We start from the raw sequence: 19,231 nt of genomic DNA, 5'->3' as shown, positions 1-19,231 counted from the left end.
CTATGGTTGCTCATATAAGTTAAACATGAATCCACTCTGCACTTATTTCATAATCACGCCAAGACATTTCCTAACTCCGCTTTTGTTGAATTAGTTTGTTCTTCACTCAGACTTTTTATTCAAGAGCTGGTTGGAAAAAAAGATTGGACTTCCAACTTCCACGCCTTGTTAGTTTAGTGGGCTTTCTGTGCTGCTTATAAAATGGTAATAAAATAGTCACAATAAACAACCAAATTAATAATTAAAGGAGATTTAATTCCATACTTTTGCATGGGTAAGTGGTCAAATATATTCTGGACAAAGACATAAGTGTGGCTCATTCCAGAGAGGGGGGAAGGGTTTGGAAGGGTGTGAGGTGTTCCATTTCTTTTTATCGGTGAATAATTAATTCTAGAAGCTAAGAAAATTTAGCTATTCATGACCTTGATAGTGGGCACATTAAAGGGGAGCATTTGCTAAACGTGAAATTATATGCGACGAGAAAGGCGTAGCTACATCACCGGAGTCACCCCAGAGTAAACAAATGAGTTCAGCAAGCAGAGGAGGGATTACCATATCTCCACTTAACTTATTTTATCCTGTGAGAATCATCAATATTAAAGGCTAAGGAGAGGGAGAGAAAGTGCTGAGGTTGGCTTTTAGCAGCAGGGTGAACCACTGTTTAAGGAGAGAGATAAATGAGAGATCTCCCTGGAATCTACAAAGAGCGTAAACATAGTCTTTTTATCTTTTCACCGTACATGCTCTCTTCAGTTTCAAATAGTTCAACAAGCAGCCGTTTTCCCATCTCAACATGTTGCTGAAGTCGTCGGGATTGTGGCTTTTCCGCCGCCACTTTTTCATGAACGCTGCGAAAAGTTTGTGCTAAATATTGACTCAACAGTTTTTACTTATTGTCACGGTTATGTTTGAATTATTCAATCACGGCTTTATGTTTGTGACACTGAATGAAAAGTGACCTGTGTTTGTGTGCCGTTGGGCTCAGAGTGAAGTGCTGTGTGTGCTTGTCATGCCAAAGTATAACATTGTCCGGAGATGGAGTCCACCGCAGGGCTTCAACAATCAGCAGAGAGTCAAGGTAAGTGACCTTGCATGGCAAGAAGTCAACTACTCATATGAACGGGTTACTTTACCTGTCAGAGAAGAAAACCAGAACATGCATGGTACTCAGTCCAGCCCAATCCTTGTAATTTAGATAAGTATGATATACTGTACTGTCACTGAAACCTTCCTGAATATTGTCAACACAGTAAAAATATAGAAAGAATGTTGAAAAATCTCTAAATGTTTAAAAAAAAAAAAAAATCACAATTTTATCTTGGTAAGCACACACCAGCCAACACCCTCAAGGGCACAATATCATTTGTTTACATCCTCATTTTGACTTTCTTCTTAAATACCTATCTATCGTTTGTTTAATTTTGTTGCATAATATTCAGACTGTAGAAACGTGCTTACTCAAGCACCAGTCACGGCAAATGCAGCCTAGAAGGTGGGCTCCTATCATCTGCCAACAACTCAGCCCACCATCCAGGTGATATCAGTTATCGATACTTAAGTGTCTCCTATAAACCATTTTAAGACGTTGTTAGTCCACAAAGACACAAAAGAGCGCCTTCATGCAGTGGGGTCACATGATCTTGTAAAGAATATTTTTAAAAGGCTTGAGTTAATGATAGAAAATTTGCCCTCATGTGTGAAACTGTGGGGTAGGTAGTTGCTTCTGTGTTGTGGTCAACAAGCAGCACGCAATGCCTCAAGACACATGCGGTATGTGTGTGTAAATGCGCGTAGGTGGGATTTGACAAGATTTAGAGACAGAAATCTTTACAGTGTATTGACCATTACATTTTACAAATATGAACCCTCTTGATTCTTGTTAAACTGTTTTTAACACATCTGATAAGTTACGAGGGAGGCAAATGCTTATTCCAGTCAATGCCTCGTAGTTATTTTTAATTTACTCATTCAACTTTGTGTGTGTTTTGTTGTTCTATGTGTGGGCCGAGTCTGGTATCAACTCAGTGGAGTGAGGTACCTCTATGGCCTCATGACAGGAAAGAAAAATTGGCGAACCGCTTAATTATGTTGGTTTTTCAATTTTCACTTCTTTAGACTAAGTCTTCACTTTGCCCTTGCATGTTTTAACTGCAATATGAGTAACAAATATTCAACTTCTAAAAAGTATTTATTGTGCTTTGCAGTGCAGTTAAATCTCACATAAGTCTCCACTGACATAAATTTTAAAATGAACTCTACGGAGAACTATACATTTAAAAGCAGGTCAGCTCCCCCTAGATAACCTCAGTGTATGCACCGATTCCATCAGACTGGAGCAAAAGTATGTTAAAGTGGGTTATTACAAGTCGTGGGTTTACGTGTATGTTTTGTGTGTGTGTGTGTGTGTGTGTGTGTGTGTGTGTGTGTGTGTGTGTGTGTGTGTGTGTGTGTGTGTGTGTGTGTGTGTGTGTGTCAAGGGACTGGTGTTGCTGAACTTGCATACATGCACATGCAAACAATGCATACATCACAAAGAATGTGGCACGTTTTCTATTGTCTTAAAATAAACATTGTAGAGGTTTCTCAATATGTACAATGTGAAGTAGCTATCCTAACACTTGTTGGTAAAATTGAGACTGCTGCCTTCTTGCACAACCTCTTTCACAATTGCCAAGTGGCATTTGTGGCCAATGTATAGAACAGAAAGCTACTGCCACAATAACAATTTATGAACGTACACAACCTCCCTCATTGACAAACTTTGTTTTTCTGTAGATGATGAAATCCATGCGGTGTTTGGTGTGCCAAGTTTGAAACACAATGTTGCACAGGAGGGAAACATACTACATCCCTTTTTCCATGCATGCAGGATCACCTAAATCAAACACAATGAAATTGTGTGACTTTTATGAGGTTTATTGAATTATCGGTAAATTGACTTCTTTCTCTTCCACTGCCCAAACATCAAACAATATGGTCTATGGCGAAAACCATCGGCGCTACCTAAAGTGCAAAACCCTCATCTAAATACCACAGACATGACAACTTGTTGCCAAGTACATATGTGCAATCAGTAAAAATGAACTAGGAATTTAGCATTTAGGTTTTTTAAGTCAATTACGCTCCTAATTTTCCACTTCTCTTGAATGAAGTTATCTGTATTTATGTCTTTCTCCATGACACTCCTCTCTCAGTCATCTTGCGCTCACCACCCTTCCGACTCTTCCATTAATTGCATGCTTCTCAATATGCTGTTACCATTCCTGAGGGAGGTTCTACCATGAATAGCCAGCCTCCAAGGTTAGCTCCCTGGGTTGTCACCATGTCCCATTTGGCCAGGCTATAGCGGAAAAGCCGAGTGGCAACCACATAATGACTGGTGTCTGAGGGCCTGGCTAATTTTTCATGTTCAAACAGGCGACTGACTTCTTGGGCCCAGACAGAGGCTAATACATGGTTTGCCGTGCCCTAAAGGGCTTATAAAACATGGCACAGCGAGCAGCTGATCTCTTAACACAGTTCATACCGAAAAGTGTGTGACTGACAGGTTTGAAAAGGTATTCAGGACATACTTCACCATTAAAACAATTGGCAAATAATTGTCATCTGTACATCAAAATGAAATTCATTATTCTGCCATTGAAGGGTCGTTGGTTTCTTCACCGTAATCCAGATAAAATGCCCTGAGGGCAGTCGCTCTATTTTGCTGTAGATCATGCCAAGTCACCCTCAGAATAATGCTAGCTCTTTAGATTTTCATCTGACCAGAGGTTCCCACAAACCCACAGATCACACTGTAGTTTGGTCCTTTGAGGTCTTTCCCTTTCTTCTTCTAGCATCATGACTTCAGTCCGTGCTAAATTTCTACAACACCCCCGCAAATAGTTTGATTAAAGAATAGACTTGCGTCACTTAAAGTGATGGGTGGTAGAAGGCAGAACATTTCTGTTTTTAGAATGTTTTTAAAAAGTTGGCTATACAAAAAAATCGGACCTATAAGTAGGTTAGCAGGAAAAGAGTAGCTCGCACAGATGCGCTGGTGCTGTCTAGATGCGTTAATTATTTGAGGTATATAAAGAATAAGGCACACAGATGAAGAAAAATAGATCACCTATTTGTTGACCCACATAAACCATTATGCAGATAAAAGCAAAACGAATGTCGACAACCAACCACCTGTGTGTGAGACCCTTGTGTATTTGTTTGGGGAAAAAAAAAAAGTTGCAACATGGCCTCCTTAAATAGCAAAAACCTGTAGCATGACTGAGTCACATAAAACATGATTATGGTTTAAAGATCAATGGAATTTGACTATCAGTGAATGAATGTCTTGATGACATTTCTATCATGCAGCGGCAATGGAAGTGGAAGAATACAGATGTCTGAGGATGAAGAAGAAGCATAATTTACACGTAGGTGCCAAGAAAACGTCTCACAGCAGACATAAGATTTGGGAACATGTGGCGCCAAAGTTGACAGGCAAATACAAAGAAGACTAAGTCACGTTGTTATTTACGAGTAAATTACTAAAAAGCTTCTGGAGCTCTGCCTGTTTCCCATCATGGCTTGTCTCGCGCATGACCAAGCCAGGTGCACACATCATTTGGAAAACATGTCTGAGCTACCGACAATTTCCACTAATCAGTTTAAAGATGAGCACGCAATCTTGAATTATATTACCCGTTGAATAATTTTTGTATGAACGTATCTGCTTCTTATTATTTTAAAGCAACTTCCCTTGTACATGTGACAGAAAATTTTGTATTTCTAAGTAATGGCCTGGTTGTGCGGTTCCAGCACAAATGTTACCTAAAACGAACTCTATGAAAGACTTTTAAGATTATAATAGTTCACATTATTTCCTATGTTTTAGACTTACTTTTTCTTGGTATTGCACATTTCTAGTATATTGAGTTGTTAAAAGATGTTTGACAGGGAAACTGCCATCAAACTTGCTTGCTGGAACAAACTGCATTCAACCTTCCGGTGTATGTGCTTGTCATTTGATTTGCAATAATTATGCAATTCACATTCATTGACAGTTATTCTTTTGTGGTGTTAACTTCAGGCCAAATAGAAGTTTTAGTAAAATATGTAAAGCACTGATATGGCAATCAGGTTGAGTCATAATAAAGAAATAGATGCGTGTAATTGTTCCGATATGCGGTTTTTCGGAAAAATTATTCAGAATGCTGGAAGTGCAGATGGATATATGTGGCCGGTCTATGGGAAGAACAGGTTTTTCGTTGGCAATGCTCGCGCATAGAGATCCAGTAATAGAGTGGTGTTTATGCCAGTGGCTGGAAATCTAATGCAAATGTGACGCAAAAGAGGGCAACTTAAAGAGGGGGTTGGAAAAAGAACGGATAGTAACTCAACTTCTGGGTTTGTGGCTTCTTGGTAGCTGCCAACCCCAAGACACAAACAGTAATTCACCCACATTTTAGTCTGTTAATTCATGGTATCTATAACAGATCGTTGTAACACACATAAGTGGGCTGAAAGAAACTCACACAGGCTTTTATTGCGAGAGATCGAAAAGACGGGAAAAGCATAGTGTTCAGATTGGTCAACCAAGAAACAGATTAGTTCACTATTAATTTATCAAATACCCTGCATGAATGTTTTATGGCCGTGCAAACCTCAATAGGAACACACTCTATAAATCTTAACAAGTGTGTATTTGGTGTGAAATTGCTTTGAGAAAGAAACATCCAAAGCAAAAAGGAACATTCCAAAAGCGAGCTGTAATATCTAATTTAAGAGCCAGCATTTTAAGGCCAGATTATCCAAAAGTGTATTGATAGTCTACTTATTTTAGAGTAAAAATAACTTTATGGATGCTTATGGTCGATATAATGAGTAACTATATTTTCATCAAATTTTCTTTAAGTATATGTGGATTCTAAAAAGATTTAAACGTGAGGAGAAAGGAATGCCACGCAACTAGCTATACAGCAAGATCAGATGATTTTGTGAGGCTTGAAGTACTCCGGCTTCTCACACTACTTCTTGCTTTTAGTCAAGCACACCTAACAGAGAAGTCAAAAATAAATGGCATACTTCACACATATTTGGTAACCAATATGTACGTTTCATGTTAAACAGTGTTTATTTGGGATTTTCTATTTTTCTTCCCCTGTATGAGACATTGTCAGTGGGTTGTCTCATCTGCAGACAAGCCCTCCTATCCGTCAGGCCTTAAGTAGTTTTCCAACAGTACATTGACCTTGAGTGCATGTTATCGATTTCCTGTGGTGTCACACTGAGAGGGGTCGTTACCACGTGGCCCCCACTGTGGGCTGTGATCAGGAACGCATTCGGCAAATCTCGATGCCATGGTGATTGATTGCCAGTCTTTGCAGACCATCAATCCTCACCTACCGTAACCGGGGTGTCACCTACACTGAATTTATCATCATACATGCGACAGACGCAGCAAAGCCTAGCAAGCGGCGTGTATCATAAACTTTTACACAAATGCATTGTCCTCCATGTAAACAGTGTAATTATGACCTCAACTAAGATCTAGCCAGGGTTTTACTTTCATCAACACAATCTCAGCATTCAATAGATGCAATTTAGAGTAGTGATAAGCGAATGATGTACGATGACTACGTTAAAAAAAACCATAGTGGCTCAAGCACATACATATAACATTGCCATGCAGAAAAAATATTTTTACAGTAAATTCATCCATTTTAGTAAAACTATTTCGAGTGAAATATTCAGGGACAAAAGAAACAGACCAAATACATATGAAAGTAAATTTTAAAGCCTGCCATTGAAACCAACTGTGCTGTGTGCGGGGTTCTTCTAGTTTTTGACTGCCATCCACCGTTTTTTCTGCAATTCTACCCCCCAAAAAATCACATTGTGCGGTGTCACGTCACATATATAACAGCCAAACAAAAATGCACTTGAGCTTTCAAAAATAAATACAAATGCTGAAAGTGTATCTTATAACAACAGTTGAATTTTTAAGGGAAAAACAAAAACAGACAGGCCAAACTAAGGTTTGGGTATTTGTCTACTAAGAACTTTGAATGACAGTGTTAAAAATACTTTAACATTAGTAAATTGGAAATAGCAGAAATATTATAGAATCAGCACTTAAAGATATTACGGCATATATGATGACAAATGATATCATCCTTGCCATGAAAGAAACATAACTAATGGTTTAAGATTGTCCTCGTAAATAGAATGATGGACATTTTCATATTTTCCTTCATATCTGTGGCTTTGTGATGACACAGTGGCTGCATAAATGAATGCATGCGTTTGGAGCATTTGCAGCGGCTTTTCCTGTTTCCACTTGTGGTGTCGTCTCCGCGGATTATTCTTAGAACCAGCGCTGCGTATTCCCCATTAATAAAATGACAAGGGGTTACTCATGTCCTCCACTTGAGGAACATTTGCAATTCTTGATGGTATCTATCATGGAGAATTGATAGACGCTATAAATTTACAAGTGCTTTATCGTACAAACAGAAATGTGCACGGTGTGTTGGACAGTGTTGTAATAAGTGAAAATTTAAGAAAGGTCACCGATGGTATTGTGTTTCACTCCTCTGACTCCCGAGCAGGCAGCGTGGGTTCATTTCCTACTAAGTGACAGTTTGAATGCGAGTAGCCATGGTTGTCTTTCTGCAATTGACTGGCGACCAGTTAATGTCCCAGTTCTTGGACCTACCACGATAAGCACTCAGCCTGAGTATTTCAAGGCGGGCGTAGGCCCCGGCCACACTTACCACGCTGTCCAAGCATGGCACAACGTGTGGCTTAAATGGGAAAAGACTGTTAATGGGCACTCAGAGGAGACTTTTCCTCAAGAGACATTGTGGCTTGGAGGTTTCTTGACCTAATCTTTGCAGTGATATTCTGTCTTTGCTCTCCATAAAGTCAATAATTCATCATGTTGCCACACTGCAGTGGATCTGCCCTGATGCTGGTCTTACCAATGAATGAATTTTCAAACATTTTGGAAATTAAACGGTACCCCTCAATCATCAGGCCGAGTGTGACTTCTGTGACTTCATACCTTTCTGCTTCATTTTAACTCTTCCATCCATTCTATTCCATTCCTTTTAGATGAGAGTTGGCAGAAACTTACAACCACTAGTCTGGTTGCTGCTATATGTGTGGTGGTTCTTAATTTAGACCCACATTTAAGTGTTTGATGATGGATACTGGCTGTTCCCCAAGACAGTACAGTCCAGATATAGAAGATGTGTGGTGTCACGTCGGGCTGAACTGGAGTCCGCTGCACATTTTCCAAACTTGTAGTGTTTTTCCTGCTTTTTAACTGCATTACTCTGAGCCTGTCCTGTTTCCGTTCACACCTCATATAAGTTGGAACCTGGCTTCTATGCACAATTGATTTTACCGTCTGTATTTCCAAGACCGTGGTCCTTTTTACCACCAAAGGTCTTGACAATTGTTTTATAATATGCAGTATATTGAATATTTTTTATGTGATGAGGCCCGGTAGGAAATGGACCGAATCACAAGCTTGAAATTGATCAGCCTCCAAAGAGTACAAATACTTCCTAAGGTCAGTGAGGTTTAAATGGAGCAGCGTACTACTAAAGAGTTGGATAATGGGACTGTTGGAATGGTTTCGAAAAATTACCGTAATCTCTGAACTATAATCTGCACCAAACTTTATGCCGCACCAGCTAAAATTAGGGGAAAATCCCATTTTGTTCATGTATGAGCCGCACTGAACTATAAGACACAGGTGTTTTAATGTTTAATTTCCATATATAAGAGAATATGCACAAATCATACACTATAATAAAAATCATTAAACATCCATAGATAAAATGCACTGGACTATAAGCAGCAGGGTTCAAAGCTTGTGCCAAAAATTGCGGTTTATAGTCCGGAAAATACGGTAGTTGGACAAATGTTTTTTTCAAATCTGGTACACAGTTTTGATAACAAAATTATTATTTTTTTCAAATAAAAAATATTTAAAGTATTAAACAGCTCAAAGTTACTGCAGGGACAATCCAGTCAGGATCCTACAGTGTTAAGCGTTATTATTTGTTAAATTCAGTGGCGAAACATACACTGTGCTGCTGCTGCTAATCTGTCACATTCTTTTGTCATAAATCTACAGAGTCGTGTAAATTTTCTAATGACCGCATACAATGAGTGGTTTCTGCCACAGCACAGATTATTGTTGAAGTGTAGGTGCTAGTGAGTGAAGAATCTGTGCCTGTGGGAGGGAACAAATCTGCAATGGGAGGCAGAAGTGTCCAAATGTGACCCCCTCAGCAGAACCTCCTCTAAATGTTATCTAATTGACGGGCTGGTGCTCTCCCACTTCCGTCAACCACCAGGCCCCGTAGATAGCCATCAGATGGATTGTGTGAACTCACCCCTAATCAAGACCTATTTACCACTAATGAGAATACACTTAATGGTCAAGTACTGAGTATGTGTGTGTTTGGATTTGTAAGTCAATGCATCAATATAAGACAGAGAACATACAAAGAAAAAAAACATCTTTCCTTTTCAAGTTGGATACATATATTGCACTATAAAGCAGCAGAATTGCATGCCTTTTTTTTTTTTTTTACATTTATAGGCCTTCTGTTTCTATAAAATAATTTAAGTTTTTGTGACCATGTTTCTCATAATGACATGTTCAATTACCTGGCGTAAAGTCTATACAGCCCAATCCTTCTCTTAACCAAGACAGTCGCACATTGATTGGTTTATGGAAAGCATACCTTACTCAAAATCATAATCTCAAACATGCACGGTACTACCAAATGTTCATTCTGTGAGTGTTTTGGGGAAATGCAGATACTTAGAGCAAGATGCCCATTGAACATGCCCTGAATGTCCATTTGTCAGTCTTCCGTGCTTTATTAAAAGTACAGTCCCTTAAATGGGATTTTCCTTATGCCATCTATGGAGCGTATTAAACAACAGGCAGTAGGATTCATGGAACGGCAGAATGCCACAGGAGAAACGATCAAGTCATCCGTCACTGCTTTTTTGAAACCCTTCTGCAGGGGGATGAGTGGCTAATGACTGTTTTGCTTGGTCTAGTGATAGATCCTTGAGGAGAAGGATGACGTTCTCTCGAGCCACAGATTTGTCCGTGTGTGATTTTGTGTGCTAAATTGAACGTGGCTAAATTCAAACATGTTGATTGTGGATAAAGTCTTCATATAGTGTGGTGTTAAGTAAAGGCTTCAGTTGCTGGGCATTTTCAGCCCTCAGAGGCTACTGTGTGGGGGCCAGGGAGGGGGAAGAGAAACGGGAGATTTATGTCCGTCTGTGACGCATGCTGTTCTCGGTCTCATGTTAATGGAAAAGGAGATGTATAAGAATTTGGCAGATATATACAGCTCTCTTTAAATCCTCTGCTTGGCAGACAGTGTTTTAATAGCATTACAGTCTACTGTGATAAAATTGTTAAGAGCATACCACATACAATACAGTTTGTAACATTTTCATGAGCCTTTCAGTACTTTAATACATGGAGTTGGGCATAATGTTGGGTAAATGTGTATAGTCAGTGGAAAAAAAAAAAGGGGGGGGGCGAGACACAACAAAGACCGATCGATCAAATAAAAACTTTTATGACTGAGAATTCATAACGGAGTACACAAGCATTTTTCAACATTGTCTTCCCACTAAGCATGTACATATGGAAATGGCCTCACAATGCTTTACCTAAAGCCTGTGAGAAAATGGGTCGGGTCAATCTTGTAAGTGTTCTCAAACAAGGAAGGTCCATTTCAGTTTGTAGCCATCACAGTTGCCCTTTGTCCAGCCAATGTGACATCCACATCATTCCCACGTGTTTCAGATGCCTCCCCTCTTCCTTGTTTCTTCAATTCTGTGACTGTTTACTTTCTGAAGAGATTTTTTTTCTGCCCTCTGTTCTCAGCCCTACTGCCCACTGCTCTGTAGGAGAGGAATTGAGACTGTAATACTTTCACAAAAATGTGAACGTCCAGAGTGAGCGTGTATTTTGAAGTGCCCGCACGTAGCAACAGCTACTGAATGACGACAGAAATGTTATCCCATCTGTAATGACCTCAGACTTGATATGGTTATCAGTGCCGGGCATCTCTGCTCATCACTCTGACCCTATAGCTCAGCCTCATCAGCCGACCAATCCCTAAAACAACAGAAGGGGAGATAAAAACTGAACTGTGTAAACCGCAACAGCCCCTCTTCCTCCTAAGCACAAAAACCATTGGCCACCACTTCCCGTTGCAGAGATGGCAACAGGATTTCATCCAGGAAAGGATGAGTATTCGCTTAGCTAATCCTACTTCTGTGGTCTTGGTGGGATTAGCCCGACTCTGTGGCTAAGACCACTATGAGACTATCATACAAAGAGCTAATATTAATGGAAGATGTACTGACAGCTTGGCTCACTAGGAATTTGGATTGTAAGTTAATTGGAATCGTATGCACAACCATCAATGTTTTTCTAATATACGTGTCGTAAAGCAGGATCTGGTGTTCTCTACTGAGTAATTTGTTGCATTATAGACCACAAATTAGGTTGAGTGTACACTGTACAGTATCTTGTTAAATCCCATCAAACATAACAGCCCAGATCATGTCATCTCAGTCTGGCACTCCTCAGACGCCAACAGCCTCGTCTATCAGGTCTGGACCGGGTTCAAAATCCTCAAGCAAAGCCAAATTTGTGTAACAAGATCTAGACCTTGAGACGCATGCCTGCCACAACAAATTGGCCTCATGTGGAGAAGGAGAAACGAAAGAGGTAGGGGGAGGCTGAAAAGTGAACGAAGACGCAAGCCAGCATGAGGAGGTAGGCTTACAAGCCTTCATGGCCTGGAGGGGCCCTGCCCCCTGATGCTAAGCATTTGGCTTGGGCCCAAATTGTGAAGACAAACATTGTGTCTTCTTCAATTAGACACACGTCTCTCTGGGTGGTTACACATAATGCTCGACCTAGCAGGAGGCCTACAAGGTGCTAACTCATATCTGGATAACAATTATACGTGTCTTTTGCAAATGTCAATTGGCCTGTCATTGTCTTAAGTCTGGTAGCTTTTACATTGTGTTGTTAAATTGAAGTAGTGGTTGTGAAACCAAACTATTGATTTATGTTTATAATTGATACTTCAGGTTTTTTTTGTGTATTTAAGCTTGGAAGACTGTTTCCATATCCTTGTAAAAATGGCATTTTGTCTGCTGTCCAAATTATGGGTTGTCACTCTATAACGTTTATTATTCCCAGACTGTAAAATAAATATTTACATAAAAAAAACTTCCACATGCCAAAACAATTACAGCAGTCACATCAATGATCTATTTGCACTCATTTGTTTTGTTATAAGTGGAACTTTTCTTGTTTAAGAATTTTGTGGAAATATTGGAAATGACTCCATGTCTGTCAGCAATATGTGGCAAGAGCCCTGTCCAAAAATCAATCTTCTTTCTTGCTTATATTCAAAAAAAAATCTTTATTGATATTGCAAGATTATCAGGCATGGAATAACATTTGATCTGGAATCCATTTGGAGAAAAGTCAGTTTAGGATGAATCATTTTAGTCTATAACGTAACTTGACACATTTCTGCAATACAAATTTTTATCTTAAGCGCTCAAAATGAAGGAATAACTCAATGCACACTTCTATGTTCTCAGTCTCTCCTGATCACATGCAATAAGATGTTATTGACTGTACTCTTCTCTCCACAGCACAAAGGGTTACAGTGACAAAGTCTCATTTTTGGAGCAGCCCCAGACATGCCTCTGCAAGATGAGGTGCAGACAGTACATACCTGTACTTTTACTGTGACAATGTATCATGAGCAAAAACATCACCATGAATCCTCATAATTTGTACCTTCTCTCATAATTCAAGTTCTTAGACCTGTCAAGTCAAAAGGGGCTAGATGGTCTCTTCGCAAGAGACAAGTCGGTTAAAGTATAAGTACAGTGTAATGACAAGTCCATCCATCATGTTATTACAACTGCAAACCCCCTTTTAAAACAATAGCTGTAACTGAATTTCTCATTTCATTTTAATTATAGATACTACATACAATCTCATTTATATGAGTACAAGTAGCAACTCCATTTCATCGCACTATACAATTTAGTGAAATGCAACGACAATACATGCAATATCTTCTCTTATAACTTAATAAATTATCAAGGATATATTAACTGTAGTGCAATTTAGTACTAAAGATTTTCCCTAAAAATACAGAGAAGAGCGCAGTCCCCTGAAGCAAAAATTGAAAGAGGCACCTCTCTGTCCAACAAAAACACCACCAAAGATTGATGGTTGCCAATGTGCTATTTTCCTCCTTCGATGATATACTCAACGTCTAACACATTGCCTCTTGTGGCTACTACCTGCGTCCGATAGTTTTACAGGTGAATTATTACCCTGACAGTGCCACTTGCTTTGCTCATCTTCTACAGCTGTGTTGTCTGTCAGTTTTATTCTTTTTTCTCATTCCCCCATTATGTGGTGACTCTTGCTGGAAAGGTACGCCCTACACTTCCAGTAAAGGACCATGGAGGGGTGTTGGGCTGCCATGGGCCATGACACTCTTCTAAACAAGGTTCTGAAATAGTTTAACATTTTGGGTGACAAAAATCAGAGCACATTGATTGAGTCAAAGTGGCATGTTTTGGCTTTTTGTGGCGTTATTTGTATACGTAACAAGGACCAGCTTCAATAAAATGAGCACACTGCATCATATGTCCATATCTATTGCAAATACCCCAAGACGCATATCATTGATGAAAACACACACACACGTAGGCGCACGCACACACACACGTGCATACAAGGTAGTCTTATTCTTTCCAGCTTCTTTTCTCTATTTGGATGAAACTTTAGCCAAGGGTTTATGTTTTTTTTATGTACATAGACAGATTTTACACATTTAAATAATTTTTTACATCTACTTGCAGCTCAACCTACTATCGCATTAACGATGACCTGTATAAGAATCTATTTGATAGAATCATGCGAATGATCGCATGCCCTAATTTAATAATGCTGAATTAAGGAAGGAATTTAAGATAATGGTAACCTTGGAGAGCGTACGCTTTTGCAAGTCTCTGACTCAGTGCCCAGTGTGCAATAAAGACAAAAGTAAAACGCACAGCAGCGGGATAAGCTCTCAAAGCCTCCATACACTCCTCTTCACTCTAATTGACAAGTGTAATTTGATGGCACTGGTAACAGAGTTAGAAAGCAATTAGCGTCATGGCCCATCGGCACAAAAAGTGCAGCGAGCCCACCTGTGGGTCACTTTTTAATTTGGTTAAGTGCTTAGTGCTTAGCACAAGACTCTGCCTTTGATATACTCAGTAGATGGTAAATCCTGTTAGCGCTAACTCCACAAACTATCCCACTGACTGATATCCATCTAATCCACTGGTTAGAGGCTCACCAAGCCTCACGACAAATTATTAGGGTGTCATCTGTCCGTCGAACAAAAAAAAACAACAACACACTCAACAGTGTTAAAGAAACGAGATGGAAAAACAGATGAACGAGAGGGCAAAGAGCTGCAGGGAAGAGGCAATGAAGGGGGAGGGTGTTTAATTAAAGCAACTGATCCATGCGGTTTGCTGAAGGACTAATTGTCTTTCCCCCGATGAGGCTGTTTCCTCCAAATTACGCTGCATACGGTAAATCCTTGTTGGCTGGTAAGACAACTGCACAAACTGAAATACGGAAAGAAGTATTGTGAAAGAAGTAGGGCCACAGAAGAAATTCACGTTGCTCAAGATTTACTTGCATGGTCTATTGTGGCTTGCTTTATTCTAATTAGGCCATTCTTGTTGATCTTGTCAAACACCATAATGTCCCCTTTTCCCCCTGGGCAGCGTGTTTAACATGTAGGTTCTTGACCCAATGAGACCTTTGACCTCTCATTAAAGTACCTTTCCTGCCCACACTCCTCCATCAGACAAATTATTAGTGTGCTACCTTTAACTGTAACTCGGCATGGTTTTAACCATGCAAGGGACTGTATTATATTCTGGTACAATGATATCAGCAAAAATAGTATACTTTCAAACGGTCACAGCTCTAAAATGATTATTTTAAAATATTTGGGTCAGGTCAATAGCATCCTTTTTCTATAGAGCACAATCTATATTTTTATACAGTACAACATTATTTATATAGCCCATTTCAAAACAGCTGAAGCTGTATAGGATTTTATTTTTACGTACTTTAAGTCACGAGGGCCATTCACTAAACAAACAATGTCAGGTCAAATTCTTTCATGTACAAACAACAAATGTGACAATGTTTATACAATTCACTTCTTTTTTTTCAAACAAAACAATTCACTAAGATAATCAAATAATCAATATACTTGCAGATGACTGACCTTTGGTTCTTTGCTTAGCTTTTTCACATATCACCATACCTCACTGATATGACTTTTGAAATTAAAATACCAATCATGGTTCAATCCAGACAGATAGACTCCATTGTGTGTTTTCTTGTCAGGCGATTGATCCTGTATCACGGCTTGTTTGCTCGCATGCGAATCCAGGCACTTGACAAGTTACAGCCTTTGATTGGTGGACAATTATTTTGTAAAACCGCTCAGAATTCTGGGGGGAAAAAAAAAACTTCATCCGCACAAACAAAGCCAAACATGGGCCTCTGCTTGAGCAAACAAAAGTGGAAAGCCACAGACCAACTGACAGCTCCCACTAGACGGGACAATAGGATAGCGTCAACTGGACATGTGTTAGTCTGCTGAAAGAAAAAGGCTGCATGTTTGCTCTTTGAATTCAGGCTACAATAACGCCGCTAATCACAATCGTAAAACAAAACAACTTTCTTTTTTACTTATGTCTCTCTCTGACCACAACAACTACAATGTGCGCGTTGATTTTTATTGCTAGCGTTTGCTGCAACATTTTACATGAGGTTGTATACTGGAGAATAAAATGCATATTGTGGTAAAAGCTCCCATGTCTTTTGTATTTATTGCTCTTGTAGGTTAAGATAATATCACAAATAAATCCAACTTTTAAGGCTCTATTTAAGCAACCTAAAATGTATGGCCTGCATAAATGTTTTTGTTTTTTATATCAATAATGGACCCTTTTAAACTTCAGACTAAGGGCGCACTTAAACTGGGATGGTTCTATCGTGTTGTGCTTTGGCCTCACCTGTCCCCTGCTGACCAATACTCACACTCTTAAAACAGTTGGGTCAAAAATAACCCAATTTGGGTTAAATGTTTTGCATAGAACCCCAAAAATTGGATCGCAAAATGACCCAACTTTGCACTACTTCTGTTTTACTTGGCTTCATTTCGGCATGGAGTTGGAGCAGTAGACAGATGGCGGACAAATTTTGTTTGAAGGGAAAATTGCACAAGACATGGTAGCTGAACACCAGCAGTGGTGAGCAACCTTTGCCGCAGACAGCTCAAATAGCCGCACAAAAGGGGGGTGGGGTGGAATCTTCCAACAGTATAGTCCAATATGCCATGTCATGCAACTGGAAAGGTGGGACATGTCTGGTTTACTGTATTTTTAACATTTATGGCCACTTTCCAAACAGCCATTCACATTGACCCAAACATTGGTGACTATTTTGTCTGACCTTTTTATTTATCATGGGCAGTGAAAGAGTTAAGAGTCTGTGAGTTTCTATGTTATTGTGGCCGCATGAGTGAACACCAAGTAAACTTAAATCGTCTTCAGGATGGAGCATTTTCCAAGAGTAAATACCGTATATGTGAGGATACTTTAGAAGGATTGATGTCATTTCCATTACACAGTGAATATTTCATTTCACACCAAATTACAAACCCCATTTCACTCACAAAATTCCTTCTCGGGCCATTAACACATACTGTATGTAGTGTGAATAATGGATGTAGGTTATACAGTTACACTACAAGTCTTGGACTCTTATTACTTTTGAAATGGGACTTGATGAAACAGATATGATGGGGCTTTGTTGGAAAGTTATCAGGTTATGAAAGGTGGGCAGTGGCCAAGCGTGTGACAAGGGAAATGATACAAACATACATACATACACACACTTTACGGGAGGGTCTTACAAATATGACCAATAAGATAAAGACAATGTAACCTTGTATTACCAACCACTTATTTGTTCCAGACAACAAACGTACTACTTGACCTATGGTCACTGCCTTTTACATTAACGTGAGAGTGTGCAATGACTGACAATTGCTCTAATTATCCAGTTAAGTTTGTTATCAAGACTGGAGCAAAACAACAATGTAGAGCGTTTCTCTTGTATGCAAACAATGGTGTCTTTTGTCTTGGTGAGGAGGTGTATTGGTCTGGATTGGTCAGCCTAGTGTTGTAATTGCTGGCTGGAATGTGAAACGGGTCCAAGGATGTGCTCCGACTACTGGGTGTCATTGTCCATGTGAACTCTGATGCCACAGCTCTGGAGTCACAGATCATAATTTGGATGATGAGCATTTATTAGGCAATTTAATTGTAAACTCATTGCAAAACATGTGATGTGTGGAGACAATGTGATTCTCAAGGCTTATTACCAGGTGACATCCATTTGGTATTTAGTTCTTTGGCAAGATCTTGTTTTGCAAAATTATCATGCGTACAAGATTTGCTAATTTACGCATTTTTATTAATAATTTAGTGACCTTCATGAGGCCAAGCAATTCAGAAGATGAATAAATTAGTCAATGAATGTACAATGTTTCATCCCACTAACTAACCACATTAAAAACATGACATCACTATAAAGTTCATCATAACACCATCTTATTAAACAGTTTTTGAGATTTGGACACAATCACTACTAAAATCTTAATAGGTCTTCAAACATACGTACTTTGTAGGAATCTGTCAACACATATACACAAAACACACACACATGCACACATAGTATCCCGAGTTGTGTGAGAGAAGTTTGGAGTCTCATTGTTCTGCCAGGAAATGCTCTCACTATACAAACTGTAGGTTTGTATACTCTAGATTTAACCAATGGTGTCACAGTATTCAACCATACAACATCCGTTTGCTTTACATTGAAGCCGCTACCAACACAGAATAGAATGTGGCAAAGTTTGTGGGACACTAGTCTCGCCTGATACTCCAAGCGAATATAACATTCGGAGAGTTCAAAAGAAATATAACTTTGTTTTGACACTTTTGCCTCAAGCAAACAAGCTAAAATAGTTAAATTTGATCCTTTTCTGCCTCAAGGCCAATAGTTTTCCAAGAATTGAAACGACTTCTGCCTCTTGTACTCATAGACTGACGTGGGTTTACCCTCTAGCCCGACTTTGTCAGCTACGGTACAAAGGTGAGGGAATGCTAGACTCCCATGACTACTGGTGCAGGTGTGAAGGGGTGGTGACAACAAGTTTCCAAAGAAAGGTGTTTTTTACTGAATCAGTAGGAATATTTGCCATGTAACTGTTTCTTCAACCAGCTAGTTTTACAATTGACAGCTCATGTCATCACCACTAAATGCATTGGTTGAATTATGCAAAATTAACAACTCTGCATTGCCATTTGAATATTGGGAAGTTTTTTTTTAAAGATATTTAAGTAAACAATTTTAATGCAATTTGAGTTTCTTATAATACACAATGCACATTTACCATCACAGTTTCTTAACCAGACAAATTATTGAATAAAAAAATGGACTTACACAAATCGTGAGGTCTCTGGAGATCCTGCTTATCCAACTGGTATAAAATTATCATGGAAAGTTCCAATCTTACTTGGATCGATGAGGTCGTTTCCAATATGAAATCTTTGTGAAAAAAGATATTTAAGTCAACAACTGTATTGCAATTAGAATTTTTTTCAGGACACAATGCACATATTCCATCAGTTTCTTAACCAGATACATTATTGACTAAGAAATTGACTTACACAAATAGTGAGGTCTCTTGAGATCCTGCTTATTCAACAGGTGCAATCTTATAGTGGAGAGTTACAAACTTTTTTGGTTCATTGGGCTCCTTTTCAACCTGAAATGTTTGTAAAGCGAGGTAATATTTCCAATTGAAATTAATGGCAAGCCGATTAGTTCATTCCAGCCCCTAAACAAAGTTATACTGTCTGTTTTGTTATTTTAGACTTTGATTTATGTTGCTTTTGTTCATTGCCAGGCTTTCCTTGTGTTCCTCTGCTTCAACATCTGTCTCATCAAGTAACTGTTGCCACCTGTCCTTGTTAGCCCCACCCCCTTATTACCTGTCCTTGT

At 39.2% G+C, this 19,231-nt stretch overlaps 1 long non-coding RNA gene across 9 annotated transcripts in view; it reads right to left on the bottom strand.

Moving 5' to 3' along the window:
- LOC148400682 (uncharacterized) overlaps window positions 1–19,206 on the bottom strand; it is a 154,169-nt gene extending 134,963 nt beyond the window's left edge. For 7 of the 9 annotated variants that reach the window (XR_015857655.1, XR_015857658.1, XR_015857659.1 and 4 more), the window contains exons 1-2: window positions 18,898–19,205; window positions 18,671–18,775 (exon numbers count right to left, since the gene is read on the bottom strand). This is a non-coding gene — a long non-coding RNA (uncharacterized LOC148400682). Of the gene's footprint in view, window positions 1–18,670; window positions 18,776–18,897 lie in introns of all 9 variants that reach the window. The other 2 variants (XR_015857657.1, XR_015857654.1) reach the window with 2 other exon arrangements.
- Window positions 19,207–19,231: the final 25 nt, after the last annotated feature.

This window comes from Syngnathus floridae, chromosome 3, assembly GCF_059516105.1.
Source record: "Syngnathus floridae isolate MCC-2025c chromosome 3, RoL_Sflo_1.0, whole genome shotgun sequence".
Taxonomy (NCBI): Eukaryota; Metazoa; Chordata; class Actinopteri; order Syngnathiformes; family Syngnathidae; genus Syngnathus; species Syngnathus floridae.
Note: the sequence above shows the minus strand (reverse complement) of the source record. Positions and strands in the feature narration are given on the sequence as shown.